This window comes from Psittacula echo, assembly GCF_963264785.1.
Source record: "Psittacula echo genome assembly, chromosome: 16".
Classification (NCBI taxonomy): Eukaryota; Metazoa; Chordata; class Aves; order Psittaciformes; family Psittacidae; genus Psittacula; species Psittacula echo.
Genome location: NC_137752.1, coordinates 7,171,125 through 7,187,896, shown reverse-complemented (window position 1 = coordinate 7,187,896; position 16,772 = coordinate 7,171,125).

The window sequence follows — 16,772 nt, the reverse complement described above, 5'->3', positions numbered from 1 at the left end:
TGGAGGGGATTAAAAGGTGGTTGCACCACAGTCTTGGTATTGTGCTGGAATACACAACAAGTGGAATTGAATTTTTCCCTACATGTGTCATGACTGACCTTTCATTATGAAGCAAGAATTCTTCGTCCAATGTGTAAATCTCTAATTTGCCACTTCAAGAATCAAGAATAAATAAAAATCTCTGTTGCTCTTTTGCTGAGGGAAAACAGAAGCACAGGAAAAGGAGGGAATTCCTTTGAAGAATAGCAAAACTGAAACAAAACCCCAGTGTTTCTCTTTCCTAATCCAGAGCACTGCTTTCCATCACATATCTAATTCAGTTGCTGTAGTCTCTCCTCAAAGTCAAGCTTTCCTGCAGTTCTTTGTGGATGGCCCTCCCAATCAATTATGTCAGAACAATCACCAGTATGGTATAATAATGTATAATTTTTCATCTAAATTAAAATGTACTTAGGAGACCTTCATTTCCCTCACATTTCATTGCATTCATCACAAATACAGCAGGAGGAAAAAAATACACCTCTGAGAAACACTGTGAGTTGTTTACAAATGCTTCAAGTGCAGTAAGACACAGACTGCTGTTCTACAAAGCCTTCCTTTTCCCATCACAGAGGAGACTTCCCCAGCAAGCTCCAAAGAAAGAGACAGTGGAGTGGAAGGTCCGACACTGATCTTTAAGGAAAACTGTTTGTGTAAAGAGATGGTATTCCATTTAAAATGCTTGTGGTGGGCTATAAAACAGTAATTGCCATCCATCTAGAGATTTCTCATTTCACATCTCTTAGTGAATGAAACTACAAATTAATTACTATCTTGTGTATGAATCAAAGACAAGTGCTGTGCACAGAAAACACCCAGGCTGAAAACCAGGCCGTATTTATTTCAGTCAAGCTGTTTAAATATAGGTGGAAATCAGAATAGTCCAGCAAGTAGTTTAGACGAAGAACAGTTCCACAGCATCACCAATATAACTTCAACTGATTCTGATATTTCCCTATCAAACTCATTACAAGGCTGTTCATACAGAGAAAGATACAGATACAGGTGTGTGCATATTAATAGGGGAGAAGCTGGGTGCTGAATTAATGAGTAACGCAACATTTCTATAGTTAGAACTATAAAACCTTTTCCAGACTTGCTCATTGCACTTAAATCTATTCTCACCTCATTACTGTAGGTGAGTTATTAATGCAACCACCCAACCAAAAACGTGTCATTCTGCTGCAATCTGTGCTATGCTTGAGTGTACATGTGGCAAACATGCACCAACCCCACAGCTCTTGTGCTTTGCTGTCTCCCTGAACCCTCAGATCCCAGAGTTGGCTTCTTCTTTCCAAACAGCTTCCCTGCTTTTACCTGTCCGTGCCTCTGATTTCGCACATCTTATGTAAAAACCTGGGTTACCTGGGATGAGGGTTATCAGAAAACCTGTTTTGAAGCATGATGTTTTTAAAGAGATACAAGTCATCTTGAGTGAAAATGCTGGTCTTAAAAACACTGTGCTGTAACCCTACAAAGAAGACTACCATGTATCATGGTCTTCTTGGAGATGACATCAACCACACACCCCTCAGTGAGGTATTTGCTCACCCACAAACCCCATACATAACCAGTGTGTTATTGCTGTCACTCTATTCCAACCAGCTTCTCACTCTGAATGCCTTAACACTATCAGTGTGGGCTTACAGCAAAACAATATCACTGTAAATGCTTTGTCCAAAAGATGCAGGGGGAAGAAATTGCATTACAGTTAGAAGAATCAATTAGTTTGTGAATGGGCGTGTGGAAATTTCAATTCTCTCACACACAACCATATAATGGAAGAAAGGCTTTGATTCTAAAACCACTGAAGTGGCTGCATATTTCAAGCCTCAATTGTGTAGGAAAACACCAAATAAGATATTAACATTTTTTCACCCATACAGAAAAAGGGTTTTTCTTTCCCCTTTGAAAATGAATAAGAGAAATGGAAGGAAATTTGAGAATCTCCAACTCCCCCTGCTGAGTAAGTAGGACTAATTGTACAATCACATTACTCAACAGTGTAAGTAGGCAATTGGCCATGTGGGGCTTAAAAACTTTAATTCCTATTACAATAGCTTCCAGCATCCTCACTGGACGTGGATTTCTTTTCAGATGCATCCAAAGTGCAGAAATCCAAAAGAAAAGGGAAAGAAATCCGGAAAAAAAAGAAGCAATAGGAGGAAAGAAAAGGCAAGAGAGCAAATGCAACTTCCTTAAGGTCATACTGTAAGGGCAGAAGTAGAAACTGTGTCTTCTGAATCATGCTCTTATCACTGGGCAGTGTTGCCACACGGCAAAATTTGGCTAGGGAAAAACCAGGAGAATTGATTTGCCCATTTACATCCTGCTTTTTTTGTCAGGCTTTACTGAAATTATACTAATATATTTAAAAACAAAGAAAGGGGAAAGCACAGCGTATATTTGAGAGGAGTCATGAACCATTCTGTCTTTGCCTGTTTCACCTGAAATATTTATTTGTACATATTTACAATGAGCACTTACAGCTGTCTGCTGAGGAAATAGTACCCTGAGCTGCTTAAATCACTGTGCTAATCGACAGTGAGGTAGATTGGCAGAGATTTCCCCTAGAAGGTCCTTGGAAGCCTTCTCCAGCAGTGCTTTGGAGAGCTCTCTTCCCCAGAAAAAGATCCTTTTTGTCCTCCTGCTCCAGCAGAAAGGAATAGGGAAAAGGAGACCATTGAGTGGGTTTGGTCAACCTCATCTAGTTGAAGATGTCCCTGCTCACTGCAGAGGATGCTGGAATTAGATGATCTTCAAAAGTCCCTTCCAACCCAAACTCTTCTATGATTTTGCCTATCCATTCAAAAGCAGTTATGGGTGATAAAGGAGACTCAGTTCCTTGGAATAGATAAACTCTATGTTTGCATGGAGGGATCTGTTCAAGGCAAAGGGGTGACGGGGGTGTTCTATCAGGGCTGATGACTGCTTGGTCTAAAGCCTTCTTCCACTAACACTCTCTTAAGTGAGAACCCAAAACTAGCTGTATATCACAGGTCCACCAGCTCTACCCCTCAAAGTGCATCACTCCCTAGAGACACAGATATGGACCACAGATGTCACCCACTTTGAGGACATCATTCTGTTCTTAGTCCCAGCTCCATTACACTACAAAATGGTCTTGAATAACAGCTTCCAAACAAATTAATAGGTTTTATTTCCACCTCTGAATAACAGCTGTGACTATTAGTTATTTCAGTCCCAGGTGGCAACAGCTCAGATCAGTGTTAACAGCTCTGGGTGCATAGCAGAACGTTTCTGAGTGGAGAGAGAAGTGAGGCAAATCCCTTTATACTATGAGCATAGACCAGGCAATGGCCTTTGCTTATGCAGATCATAATCATAACCATTATCTTTTATGGTGAAGTACTTCAGTATTATGGGACACAGGTACTTCTTTGAAGTGGTTACTAACACATTAAGTAAGGAATTTAGAGCCAGGAAACATTTGATAAATGGCTGGTTGGGGGAGCACTTAAACCATAAAATCTGCTTGTGATAACAACATGGCTTCAAGTTTGAGAAGACAAAATCATCCCTGACTTTGCAGCAGTGCTGAGAATGGAGAAACAAGGCTATCATCCTTTCAGTGTCCCTCCAACCAGTGTCCTCTTGAGGAAGTATCTATTTGGACCATGACCCAACTTAACTCTTGTGCACGTGGGCAGCCTTAAGACACGCATTGACTTCAAGCTAATGTCCTGTTAAAGACATCATGCAAAGCAAACATACATGCTCAGTGCAGGGGACCAGGAGGAGGTCTAAGCTTGTCCATGTGAAGGTGTAAATGGTTGTGAGTAGGTCAGTAATAAGTATGTTTCACCTCCAAGTACCTGTGTTTTTCTCCTTCTCTTTCCATCCCCATGGTGGAACAAACCTCTGCAATTATTAGTGCATCCACTGTGCTGAGCTGAGGGGAGGAATTTGTCCTATTACATTAGTAGCCTGTTTAGACAACATGTCCCCTTTCATTGCTAGTAAGTGATCACGTCTCCTCAGATAGAAGGGCTGATGAAATCAGAGCAGCTTCTGTTGTTTCTGGCTCCAAGGTTAATTTTATCAAAAGCAAAGCCTCTTTGACTGCTATCAGCAGAAAGGAAAGTAAAGCTCTTTTTATTACAGGGATATCAATGGAAGCATTTGTCTGACCTCCTTATCACCTCTACCCTCCCCACCCCCACTGGCTCCAAATTAGGGATGGCAGAATAAAGCTGATAAAATAGGGTAAGATAAAAATCTTAATATTTCAGAACCCATAACACAGAAAGGAGGAAGAACCACAAAAGGCCAATTTTGACCTTCAAAGATGGCTCGGAATCAAAACCACAGGACTGTATCTGTTTTACCTATCCCAGTCTCTGGAGCAGGTTAAATGAAGCAAACTTGTGTCCAAAACAACCAGGAGTTTAAGTTTTTGAAGGTAAATCCAGCCCCACAACAGCATCTTTCCTAGCCATAGGATACAGAAGACAATACAAATAGTGATTCCAATGGATTTTAACAACCCCATCTCACCCTCTGGAAATAAATAGAACCTGAGATGGATAAACCAACAAATTCTGGGGTTAGAAGTCAACAGACTGATCTCTACCACTGCCTCAGAGCTTTGCCTTTCCTTTCCCCGTTCTTTTGCCATCATGGCCTAGAGATATAAGCCCAGGCAAAAGAAGACAAGGAAAAACTGACTAATTTCCCTGTTTCCTTGTGGATTCCCAGAAAAACTGATCTTTAAAACAGGTTAAGAACCCCAAGAGGAATGATAGCATTATGTACACAAGATTGCTGCCCAGAAAGGGATGAAAGGATGTCAAGTAACTAAGGCAGTGAAGTGGCACTAAGAAAATGTGGGTTCAATGGCATCGATTTCCTCTGTGATCTTAGAGAAATCATATTTGGTCTGATATTCACTATCACTGAAGCATTTTAACATCATGGGAGAAATGAAAAGTGAGTGTAAATGTAATATATACCCACTTCATGGCCCGTTTATGCTGCCAGAGTAGTGGAAAGCAAATTTAGTGCAAATGAGAATCACACATTTTATCTTTCTGTGCCTCAGTTCTGCATCTGTAATATGAGAGTTAATAAAACTGTCTGACTCCCTCTCACTTTCACTCTTTTTTCACTACTTGCCAACCCTGTTTATCTGGCCTATAAGCTGTTCAGTGCAAGAATGTCTCACACTATGTCTCTGTATGGCTGCTTGCACAAGGCCAGCTTGATCTGAGCTGATATGTCCGGATGCAGTTGCAGTGAACCTGCTGATAACAAAGTCATAGAATCATACCAAAGTTTGGGTTGGAAAGGACCTTAAAGCTCATCCAGTTCCAGCCCCCTGCCACGGGCAGGGGCACCTTCCCCTAGAGGAGGCTGCTCCAAGCCCCTGTGTCCAACCTGGCCTTGAACACTGCCAGGGATGGGGCAGCCACAGCTTCTCTGGGCACCCTGTGCCAGCGCCTCAGCACCCTCACAGGGAAGAGCTTCTGCCTAAGAGCTCATCTCAATCTCCTCTCTTTCAGCTTAAAGTACCCTCAACCAGCACAGGGATTCCTTCGAAAATCAGGAGAGCACCTACATGACATAAACGTAGTCAGGAGCATTCATTCATTCTTTCTCTTTGCCTTTTCTGGGGGTATTTTGACTGTTCTAGGATCTGAGCGAGACATCTGAAGCTGAAGAAAGGCAGCGCCTTGCTCACAGGTTGACACCCTGCCAGCAGCCATAACAAGCCCTGAAATTGGTATTTTCACCCTCATTTGGATGATCAGGTGTAAATATAAATTTTAATTATTTCCATAATTAAGTCAGTAATTTGCTGCCCATCAGAAATGTTTGACAATAGTTTGGTACCATCTGTTTCCTAATTGAACTTCATCTCTAAAAGATGTTACAAAAATATCCACAAAATAATAATGAGAAACACAAAACAATCCCCCTCTTTTCCCCCCATAATCATTGCTATTTTCAGTCATTTCCTAGGGAAAAAAAAAAAAAAAGAGCTGGGATTCAGATGTGCCAAGGTCTCATAGATAGATAAGCAATGAAACAAGTGCTTAGGAGTGTTGAAGCTAGCAAGGCGCATAGGGAGGACCTGACTGCAGGGGTATAGGTGGAAATAACAACCGAAATCAAACCTGAATGTGTCACAAGACCTCTGTAAGTGATGCCCAGAGCTTTGTGATGCCCCCCTCACTTTCAACCCCGTCACAGGTATCATAAGGCTCCAATATCATGTATGTCAAAAGAACAAGAATGCAGCAAGTGCCACAGGCCTGAAAAGGTAACGTAAAGCAACAAGAAAATGTTTGGACATAAGAACTACATCTGCATGCAGACTTTTTCATCTGCGCAGCAGAATCAAAGGCTTCTTAATAGCAAATCATGGGTTTAGAGGGTTCGTTCACTGCCCAGCAGCACTTGGGCTTTTAGATACTTGAAGCAAAACTGTTTTGGGCTGTGAAAGCTGGGAGATTCAAGTAGGAAGCAGTATCAGGAAACTTGTCCGCACTCTGAGTGCAGAGATGAATTGCGCAGACCAGCTCTCATTCTCTTTTGGTAAATCAGTTGCTTTGTTTGTTTTGAATGCAGACTTTCTAGGATCCCTTTCTGCTCTTGACCATGGTGATAATCCCTGTAACTGAGCACTGGGCTGCAAAACCACCAGAGCACGCTCATTTCTGTAAAGCGAATCAGTTTATCAAGCTTCAGAAAAGATGCAGCCCAGGTCCGGTGCATGTCTGGCTTAAAGATCTGGGCTGGTAGTTACTTTATCCCTTGCCTAGTAGGAACATAACCTTCTTGCTGATTGAGTTGTCAAAACCAAGGATCATCTGGTGGCTCCCAACAGACCTCTATCAAATTGGTGTACTCAAATCAATTGGCTTCGCTGGAATTGAAAGAACTAGCTGTCAACCACATATGGTGCCCATTTGTTCATGTGGACAGACTCCAGACATCGCACTAGTGCTGTTAAAGCCAGAGCTTCTTCTCAGAGGTGGCACAAGATTTCCATGGGAAAGACTCATTGCTTTTTCTTTGACCACTTCTAGGGTAAAAATGGGAAGATGAGAGATGCAGCTTACTGATGAGAGCTGAAGGAAAGCATAAAATCCCACGTGTGTGCGCAGGTAAGGACAGTTATGGGCAACTTCTGCCGGTATATTCCAACTGCACTTTAATTATGATGGAACACAGAAAAGATCAATATTTTTCTCTCATGTCACAAAAAAGCCACCACACTCAAAGAGCCACTAAAATTGAGTAGCTAATGAGTTTGAAAGGAAAGGCATGTCACCACCTCCATAGACACATTAGCTTTCCAATTTCTTCTCTTTTAATCTTCCCTTTCAATTGCGCATGAAGAAATCTGTTCAATTTAGTCTCAGCCTAAAGGGCTTTGGGGTTTTTTTTTTTGTTTGTTATTTAATTTTCAACAGATCTTTCTTTAATTTATTTGAGTTTGGAAACAAATGTACTTTCCTCATATATTCTGATCAGTCATTTCACGCCTTGATCTCTCAAAAGGAGATCAGGATGGACTCTAACTGAACTGCCTTATTTTGTAGAGGTAAGTTGTGACATAAAAATTAAGCGGAGCTTGAAGAAAATTGGATGAGTGGCTGTAAAATTAATAACACCTAAGCCAGGAAACTGAGTTTACAAATGATGGCATTTTCTGCCAGTTTGAATACTTTAATGTATGTTCATAAAGCAATTCCCTTAATGTAGACTGGCAAAATAATTCTTTCAGTTTATAATTTTACAATTATTTAAACTCTATTCCATCAAATATATTTAATTCCCAATAAAAGCTATCAAGTGAGCCAAGTTTGATTCCCCCCCCAACCTTGAATCCTTCCAAACTGTAGATTCTGCCAAAATACTGTAAGGTTTTTTAATATAATTTAAGAAGCTTAAGATACTGTAAGCCCTTAGAGCAGTTTAAGAGGCTTACTGTAAACCCCCTAAAACTGCAGAGCACTTTAAGCAGTTAGAGCACCCCTAAGATCCATACCCTCACCCAGAGTAAAGTGGCACAAGCCCCCCTCAGTTTCCAAAGAGCTTTGGCACTTTTCTTCCCCGCATCTGTCCCTAAATCTTTCGAAGCCTTAAACCTCTTTGGGCCTTATGTGCACAAGGCAAACAGGCACTTCAGCAAGCCCTTGTCAAAACAGTTTGAGCCATGGCTGCTTGTACACAATCTTGAGGCTAAGCACAACAGACATTATAGGTGTTTTACAAGTGTTCAAACGAGATCAACTGCTTAATGACCAAGGTACCAAAACTAGCACGATTCATAGAGCTGCTCCTCGAAAGAAGGCACTAAAAGTTGCACAGTGCTTTGGGGGTGCGTGAATCTCAAACAGGAGACTTGTTATGGTTGCATGCAACAAACCACATAGTAGAAGGTACAAGTTAGTTCCTGCAGCCTGACTCTTCTGTTAAGGGAACAATATAACAGAAAACGTGCTCAGCTTGGAAGTGGTTTGAGAGAAACTCTGGCATCTTCCCATTCCCTCAGTACCACTCTTCCCCACATTGGCATAGGGACACATCACACTGTGATGCACCAAGTTACTCCTGGACTGGCAGGTGCAGAGGGGTTTTGCTTAGCTCACTGTGACCATTTGCAGACCCTAGCATGCAGCTCCCAGAAGAGATACTCGGCTCATCCTACACATAGTTAATGGTATTAGTAGATGTCTGTAAAGAAATAGTGGACTTTAGTGTGCCCATAGCACATGCATCATCCTTGAGCTTTGATCTGATGGTTGCATCTCCTCATATGCCAAGCAAAATATTTGATTCAGTCTTGTTGAAGTTCAGTCTGAGACTTAGTTATGGATTTAGACTTTGTCACTGAGAATCATCTCTATTCCAAAATGGGAATTTAGACCCTAGAAAGCACTGATTTGGCTATCCAAGGTACCTGGATATGAAATGCACTAATGAGGACAGCTAAGACCTGGTACCTAAAAAGACCTCAATTCATGAAGAACTCCCAGGTTTTCCAGTCCTTGCTTCACACTGCCTTTAATCAAGGAAGAGGATTGTGAAGCAACAATTGGCCAAGGAGTAAATCATCCCCTGTATGATCAGAGCTAAGTAGAGAAAATGTTTCCAGTTCTTCCAGAGAAAACCATAATGGGAGCCAGCAACAGCATCGCTACACGCATGCCCAGAGGTTGGATGCCAATTCAGTTTCAGCCAAGACCTACAGCCATTGGAATGACAAATCTTTCCTTAACACTCTTCTTAAATCCTAATCTCAATCTTATTCATCATTATTAGGCCTCAAAATTGGGCTGAATATTTAAATGAGGTGAAATGAGTAGACAGAGAGGTGTTGGGAGCGTGTGAAGTGGGAGGAAGAGAAAGATTTAAAGGGACAACTTGAATTCACTTCACAAGTTGAAGAGTAATCTATCCAGATTCACGAATTGATACAGGCAAAAGATTTTCAGTCATAGCTAAAAAAGGAGAGGGGAAAGGTAGAAGAGAGGGAAAAAGAAACAGAAATTACCTGTTTGAATCTGTACTTGTAATATTAGTCTTTCAAAGACTCCATAGTAAAAGTAGCAGGGACATGAGGAGGAGGGTTTGTAGAGCAGACCCTAGGGCATTAAAAAGAAAAGATAAATTGAAGGATCAAATGTACCAAGGTGGTTAAAGTGATATTGAAATATGACTTCACTGAGGTGACTATTCAGTCCAGGCTAAATATAATGATATGGTCCGTATCAACTGGGTCTATGGCAGCAACCTCCTATCAGGTTCCTCACGGCACAGGGAAGTGCGAAATGCATTTAAAAGTCACACCCAGGATGTTATTCCAGATTTATCCATACTTTTTGCAAGAGACTCAGCAGCTACCTGGAGTACCTTCCCAACAAGTTATTATAGGTTTGGAAACACTGGAACTAAACACGAGTTTGGTTTCATCAGCTTAACTATGGAACCAGACCTCGAGACTGACTTTCTCCACGGGGAGCCAGGTTATGGTCTCAGCTTCTCCAGCTGACTCCCAGTATCAGACCAGTGCCAATCCCACCTTCAAGACAGTTTTGCTGATGTAAGGGACATCACAGTCTGCCTCCTGAGGAATGGATCTTTTTTTGCATTCCTAATAAATATTCAGATTTGAAGCATTTCATGAAGCAGGGTGACCCACACCATCTGCTCCTTCTGATGGTACTTGGGAAGCCTGCAGATCTGCTTCTCAAATCACATTACATAGACTTAATACTTCTTTGCTCATTGTTCCTTTTTTCTTCAGATGGGACCAAGGCAGAGGAATAATTCCTGCTCTCTTCTCCCAGTTCCTTCCTCCCCAAAATAATTCATCCAGCTCATTGAAGGTTTGTGCATAGCCACAATCTGTATCCCCAAATGCTAAAACAATCTATTTAACCTTTACACCAGCTAATGCATACATTAGAACAAGGACCTATATATGAACATAAAAACATGAGAAATTGAAACTCACTGACATAAAATCAAAGAGCTTGGCCATAAAAGGTGTCACTTTTATGTGATTATCTTGCCAATATCTCCACATTGCTAAACTAAATCAAACTGCAATTTTTCCCACATGTATTGCATTTAATGGAGTCCATTAATGGCAGCCATTCCTTATAGATCTCCATGTAATGGAAGAATGGTTCCTCATGCCATAACACTGTGGAAGCTGAACCCCACACACACATACTGCTGTATGCCTTATGAGCTTGACCTTATCCAACTCACTGTGTGAGGCAACACAGAGCACTGCTTTTGCTAAGACAATCCTTCAGGAAGATGGAAAGGCATTTCAAAGAGCTCGCTGCTGCCAGAGGCTGGATCAAACCATGCCCAAAGACTGCATTCTCCAGCTTCCTCCTCTCACCGAGTCAGGTGCTATGTGCTGCTAAGCTGGAGTTGTATTTGTGCAGCCTCTAAGTTGCTGGAGTTTGGTTCCCAGCTTTTTGTTCTCTCTTTTGTCCAGCAGAACGGCTTCACTTCTGAACTAAAGATTATCCTGCTGACAAAAAGCCACACAACAAATTCCTTTAATCCATGGATGTCAACAAGTGGAAACAAGTGTCTCCTTGTGACAATAGGAGTAGGGAGGAAGGGGATAAGAAACATTAAAATTGTGTATCTTTTATCATTTTCAGAAGCAAAAAAGGTTTTGGGGCTGGGAGGGAATAGAGACTGGAAGTGTGTGAGAAGCAGTTTTAATGTTGGGGATTCCTAAACAACTGTTGCATGGCAAATTCAAAATGGTGTCCATTCCTTCTCTGCATCGCAAAGGGCTTTGAGCTCGCAACCAAAAAGTCTCCATAGACAGAAATTCTTCTCCCAGAACCTGACAGATCTATTTCCCTGAAGTCAATGTTCAAGTAACTATTTGCTTTTAAAATACCTTCAACAAAATTAACCCCCCAAAGAACCAACCGGTTTTAGCCTGGATTTCTCACCAGATGGTAATGTATTACATCATATGACCCAGAGGTGCTGACTCAGCAGGATTGCACAGCAATAGATGCTTTCTATTGGCACGTCTTACACAAGCAGCATGAAAAGACTGGTTGGGTCCCTGAAAACCTCTATGCTTTTTCAAGTTAATTTTTAATCTTTAATAGAATGATTAGTCATTTCTAATACAGATGCCACCTATTCTATGCCATTTATCTCTACTTCTTATTACTAGAGAAGTCCAATGTGTTATTTCTATTCCAAAGTTTGGTATGTGGGAAAGAGCCACTTGCCCAGGAGCTGTGTTTTATATTTGTCCAGCAACATGATACTCTGCTACAACATTATTTGTCACCCTGAAGAGATCTTCTATCCCACTCCAGCCCTCCAGTCCTCCCTGTGGCCACTGGTGTTTGGGAGTGCAGAAAACCTCACCAGTTTTGTAATGTTAGTAGGAATTCGATACTCATTTTCTGCAGTATCCCTCTATATCATCTAGTCACCTCCTGGGAAAATCGAGTGCAAAAACTTCATCTGTCCTAGTTTTCCAGAATGAGCCCACTTCCATCCTCCCACTGCACCCCACATATCCCTGCAGAACAGAAAAGCAGCAGCTATAACCCAAAGATGCAACAAAGGGAATGCAAATTCTTTCCACTTTTAGACTATTGAAACTGAGAATATATGATTTTCCCATATCCTTTGAGGCCTTTCTGATGGAAGCATGGAGAGGTGATTTGAGGATACAGGGTGACAGGACTCCTTGCACAGAAGATGTAATCAATGGATGAGGTCCCAAGGGCAGTGAGGACAAGGGGCAGGTGCTTACAGACACAGGCAGTCCTATGTGTTTTGTGAGAGAGGTGGCCCTTCAGCACAGGGAATGCAGTTTATCTACATCCTGAAAGGCACCATGTAATTTTATGGTGTCATAAAAAGGATTATTATACTAATAGGAGTTAATAATTCTGAAAGCTTCATGACCTCTTTGGTCATCTTGGCTCAGCTTCAGCCCGAGTGATTTTTTTATTAATTTCTTTCTTTTCCTTGTGTTGGCAATGACCATTAAACATCAGAGGCCAAATCCTCAGCTGGTGTAACTGACTCCATCCAAGCCAGCCAGGCTCTGCCTGTGTGTACAGAGAGGTGAATCCAATGGACTTCTGTGATATTTTGCAGGCTTGAAGAAATAGAAAACTCTGACGTGATTTGTTCTACCCTGGGATCGCAGACTGCATTGGCCTACTTTTTGTCCTCTGCAGTGTCTTTTGAGCCACCCTTGGGTGTAAATGGGCTTCTGAACTGAGCTATCTAGAATAATCATCTTAAGGAAACAAATATCTGCACACACTGGCTGGAGTGGTGAAAAACAGATGCAGTTCAGCTAATGGTAAGTGCCGGAGTCCTCACGTGTTCTACCAGAGGCCACACTTAGCAACAGGACCACCTGAGCTCCACAGTCTAATGATCTTAACTGACCCATATTGCTTAGTGATCAGACATATGCTTGATGAGAGGTTACTCTCAGTTTCTGTGTGTCAGTGTACAGACAGAGCAACAACTGGCTTTAAACTCTTCCTACCACCCAATGCATCGCTCCACTGCATTTAAACTAGTGCATTCACTCTAGTGCAGCTCTCTGGAGTAGAACCAAAAAGGTGTCTCCATTCCTGATGCCAGCAGCTATCCTATTCCCTCTTGTTCTCAGTTTCTGAGCTAAAAACAATAAACTGGGCATTAGGTTTTCTGTTCTAAGAAACAGGTTTGCACTGAAGTGCTCAGAGGTGGTTCTCAAGCAGGGAGAGGTCTGGCATTATGAGCAAGAACCATGCTTGGCATGCAATTGCTGTCACTCTCAGTGCAGGAGATGCTGGATTCTCTGTCTCACCATCTTCTCTATGCATATTATGATGTTTAAATAGATATATTAAAATATATACACATATGCACACAAACATACACAATCTTACATACAAATATATATATATAAAAGCAACACTTTTGTTCACAGAACAGACCTGAGAAGATTAAGTCTGTTCCAGCACCCAGGAAGCAGCTTGACTTCCATGATGTTACTCCCTAAATATGCTAATATAAAATCAGGTACCATGTCTCTCTGCAAAAGCCCTCAGAAAGAATACTGACATCAGTGCCGTGTGCTGGCACAACCTAATCAGCATTACCTCTTAGCATGAAGCATCAGGGCTCAAAATAGTCCACTCCAGTGTCATTTGATTGCAAAGTGTTTCAAGAGAGAGGAACTGTGTGCAGAAGCCTATTGAAACTAAGATCCATGCTGCATTTGTATTCTCCACTGAGTTTGCCTGCATTTCCCCACTGCTGAGCACTGTTGCAGCAATTCCCAAGGTGCAGTGGTACTCCTGGGATTGCCAGGCCTTAAGCATTTTACCAGCATCACCATCATCCTGCCTCCTCACCCAGGGGCAGAGGCTGATGGAGCTATGGAAGGGATGCAGTAGATCAGGGCACAGCTCGAGATCCCCTGGATTGAGGCCAAAGAAGAGCACAGAGGATAAAGCAAATATTGGCCCAGATTCCAGCAGCTACAAGTTAGATTGGAAAACAAAAGAGGAAGAACTAAATGGGGTGGGAGTTCCTGCTCCTGAATTGAGCAGCACAGAAGCTGCATCTCTGTCCTCCTCCCCCTTTTCTCTCACTTTCTCTGTGGCCTGTACAAGCAATTCTGTATATATGCATTTCTGGCACAAATCAGTGTCCTGTGATTCTTGGTTAATTATAATAATGGGTTTCAGAAAGCCTGCAAGTGGTTCTGGGAATTATAATAAGGGCTTAGGACAGACATATTGTTTATGTGGCTGGTAGTGTTTGTTGCATATTAAACCAAGTTTAGCAGAATTGCTGGTGTTGCAAGAAATTGCAATATACACAATTATATGCAAACTAGTAGAAAAACACCTCTCTTCTTGAGACATATTGTCATCTCCACCCTGCGAGCAGGGATTAAAGCAGATGCAGGCAGCTAGTTCTGCTGTGGTGCTATTCCTTTGCGTTTGCCTTGTCTGAATTTCCACTTCCACAGTCTTCTCTTAATTTACCATGAGAAAAATATATGTATTCAATCCTTTCTCCATGTTCTACTCATCTTTCTTTATGATTATCCTTGCTTAAAGCATCCAGCCATGCAAAAGCTCCACTGAGTCATGCTGTTCCCATTACAACCAGAGTAGAATTATTCCCAAATAGCATCTTTTCCCTTTGATCCCCCCCCCCCCCAAGAGTCTTAATTTCTATCCAGCCACATGATTTCCACGTTTTCCCTTGTGAAAATCTGTTATAGTTTAACAGTTGTCTGTCAGTTGTGGCCTAAGCCCCCCCAAGGTTCACCTGCCTCAGAGCTGGCTCCAAGTAACTGTTGATGTATGAGAGTTTGGAGAAGTGCTCTGCTTGTAAGCATGGAACCCATAGAGGCTGCATGGAAACAGGGGCCCTCAGAGACTAGGCAAAGAAATAAGTGATTCTGTACAAACCTGTATGAATTCTCTTCTCTTTGTTCATAGTTATGACAGATAGACTCAAACCCACAAAAGGGACTGCTGAAGTCTGCAGGATTTCATGCCTGACTGAGCAGGAGGAATTCAGATTATGCTCAAGGCCCAAAGTGAGCCTTCTGCAGCTGAACCTGCCAGCCTGAGATAGGACCGAGTGTGGAACCAAGCACCAGCGCTGGGGCTCAGCAGGGACCCTGCAATCAATGGGTTTACCCTGGGCTGACTCACCTCTGGTCCCCATAAGATAGTTCCTGCATGCCCCAGAGCAGCAGCTTTTCTCCTTTGAAAGGGGGAAGAGAGTTAAAAATAAAGATAATAATAAACAAACCCTGTGCATCTTCCTCCTGGCTGTGTTTTCCCAGGCTGCATCTCAGTGCCTCTCCAGCCTAGGGCCAGCTGTTGTCAGATCCCTCTTAGAGAGAGCCAGCCACAGACACCACCGTCTTCCCAGCCCTTGCAGACTGCATGTTGATCATGTTCCACTCCTTTGTTAACACAATTGCCTTCACCTTTACATAAATCAGATTTAGAGAACACATTGTGTCTCAGAAGCCTTGGGACACCTCGAGGCCTCTCAGTTCAATGGAGCTCATTATGGAAATCAGCTAAATGCTGAGCAGAGAGATAAGTGCTAACTGTTTACCAAACCCCTCCACCAGAGATATGCAGCAAGAGCTAATGGGAGTTCATTTGCAGCCTTACTCAGTCATTCAACCTTCTCTATCTGCTCCTTGGACTAACCTACAGGGAGAGGTACACAAGTCTGCATGAAAAACCTTTCTGTGTAGCTCCTGTTGGATGTGCAGGGTGGGGAGAGGGGGTAGAAAGAGCTGGGAGGATGCCACAAGCAAGCCAAAATCCAAAAGCTCAGTTTCATGGTCAGTGCTCAGCTTAACTAGAGATCATCGCACCAAAGAGGAGGAAATCCTCCCATTTCCACTCCTTACAGGGAATGGACATCTCTCCTGAAGATGACTGGCACAGCAAAGAGGGTGAAAATAAGGGGTTTGGGAGGACTGGGGAAGAATGGTGTGGCTTTGTAGCTGTGGGGGGCACAAGGAGCTGTTACCCAAGTTAATGGGGTATCAGGCCTAAGAGGAAAAGTGGATATAAAATGCTTCCAGTTGTGGGAACAGAGAATTCTTTCCTGGAGACATTTTTCAGCCTGGGTTATCCCAAGCCAAGTACAGGCAATCACGAGGAAGACGTGGATGAAGATACCCCTGCAAATACCTCTTATGTATGGAAGGAGATCCGTAGATAGACAGCAGCACTGGAAAGCCTGGGTGTACCTATACAGCATACATCAATCACAGCTGCATTTTTACTCAGGACTGTGAAACTTTACAAGCTGGGGAATGGTTTTGACTCGTTCTTCAGCTCCATATTTTTAAAGTTTGAGAGTTGTCAAAACATTTTGTTCTGACATTTTCTCTGAAAAATGCCAATTTTCCAGTTCAAGAAGACTTCCCAGCTTCAAATTAGTGAGGAATCATTAATGTCACGATTCTGGAATAAACAAAGTAGTATGCTACCTTTTAACTGCTTGATTATGGAGGGGAAGGAGCTGTTCAAATACCAGACAAAAACCACTTTTTCATTTTTCAAAGTGGAATATTTCCCCTGATTATAGGTTTGCAAAGGTTTCTGAGGTGTCAGCTTCTTCTCTTAATTCAGGGGAGGAAAACATTTCAAGTTCACCACAGTGTTTTTGGAGAGAGGAAAGCTACTTTCAGGTCTAAT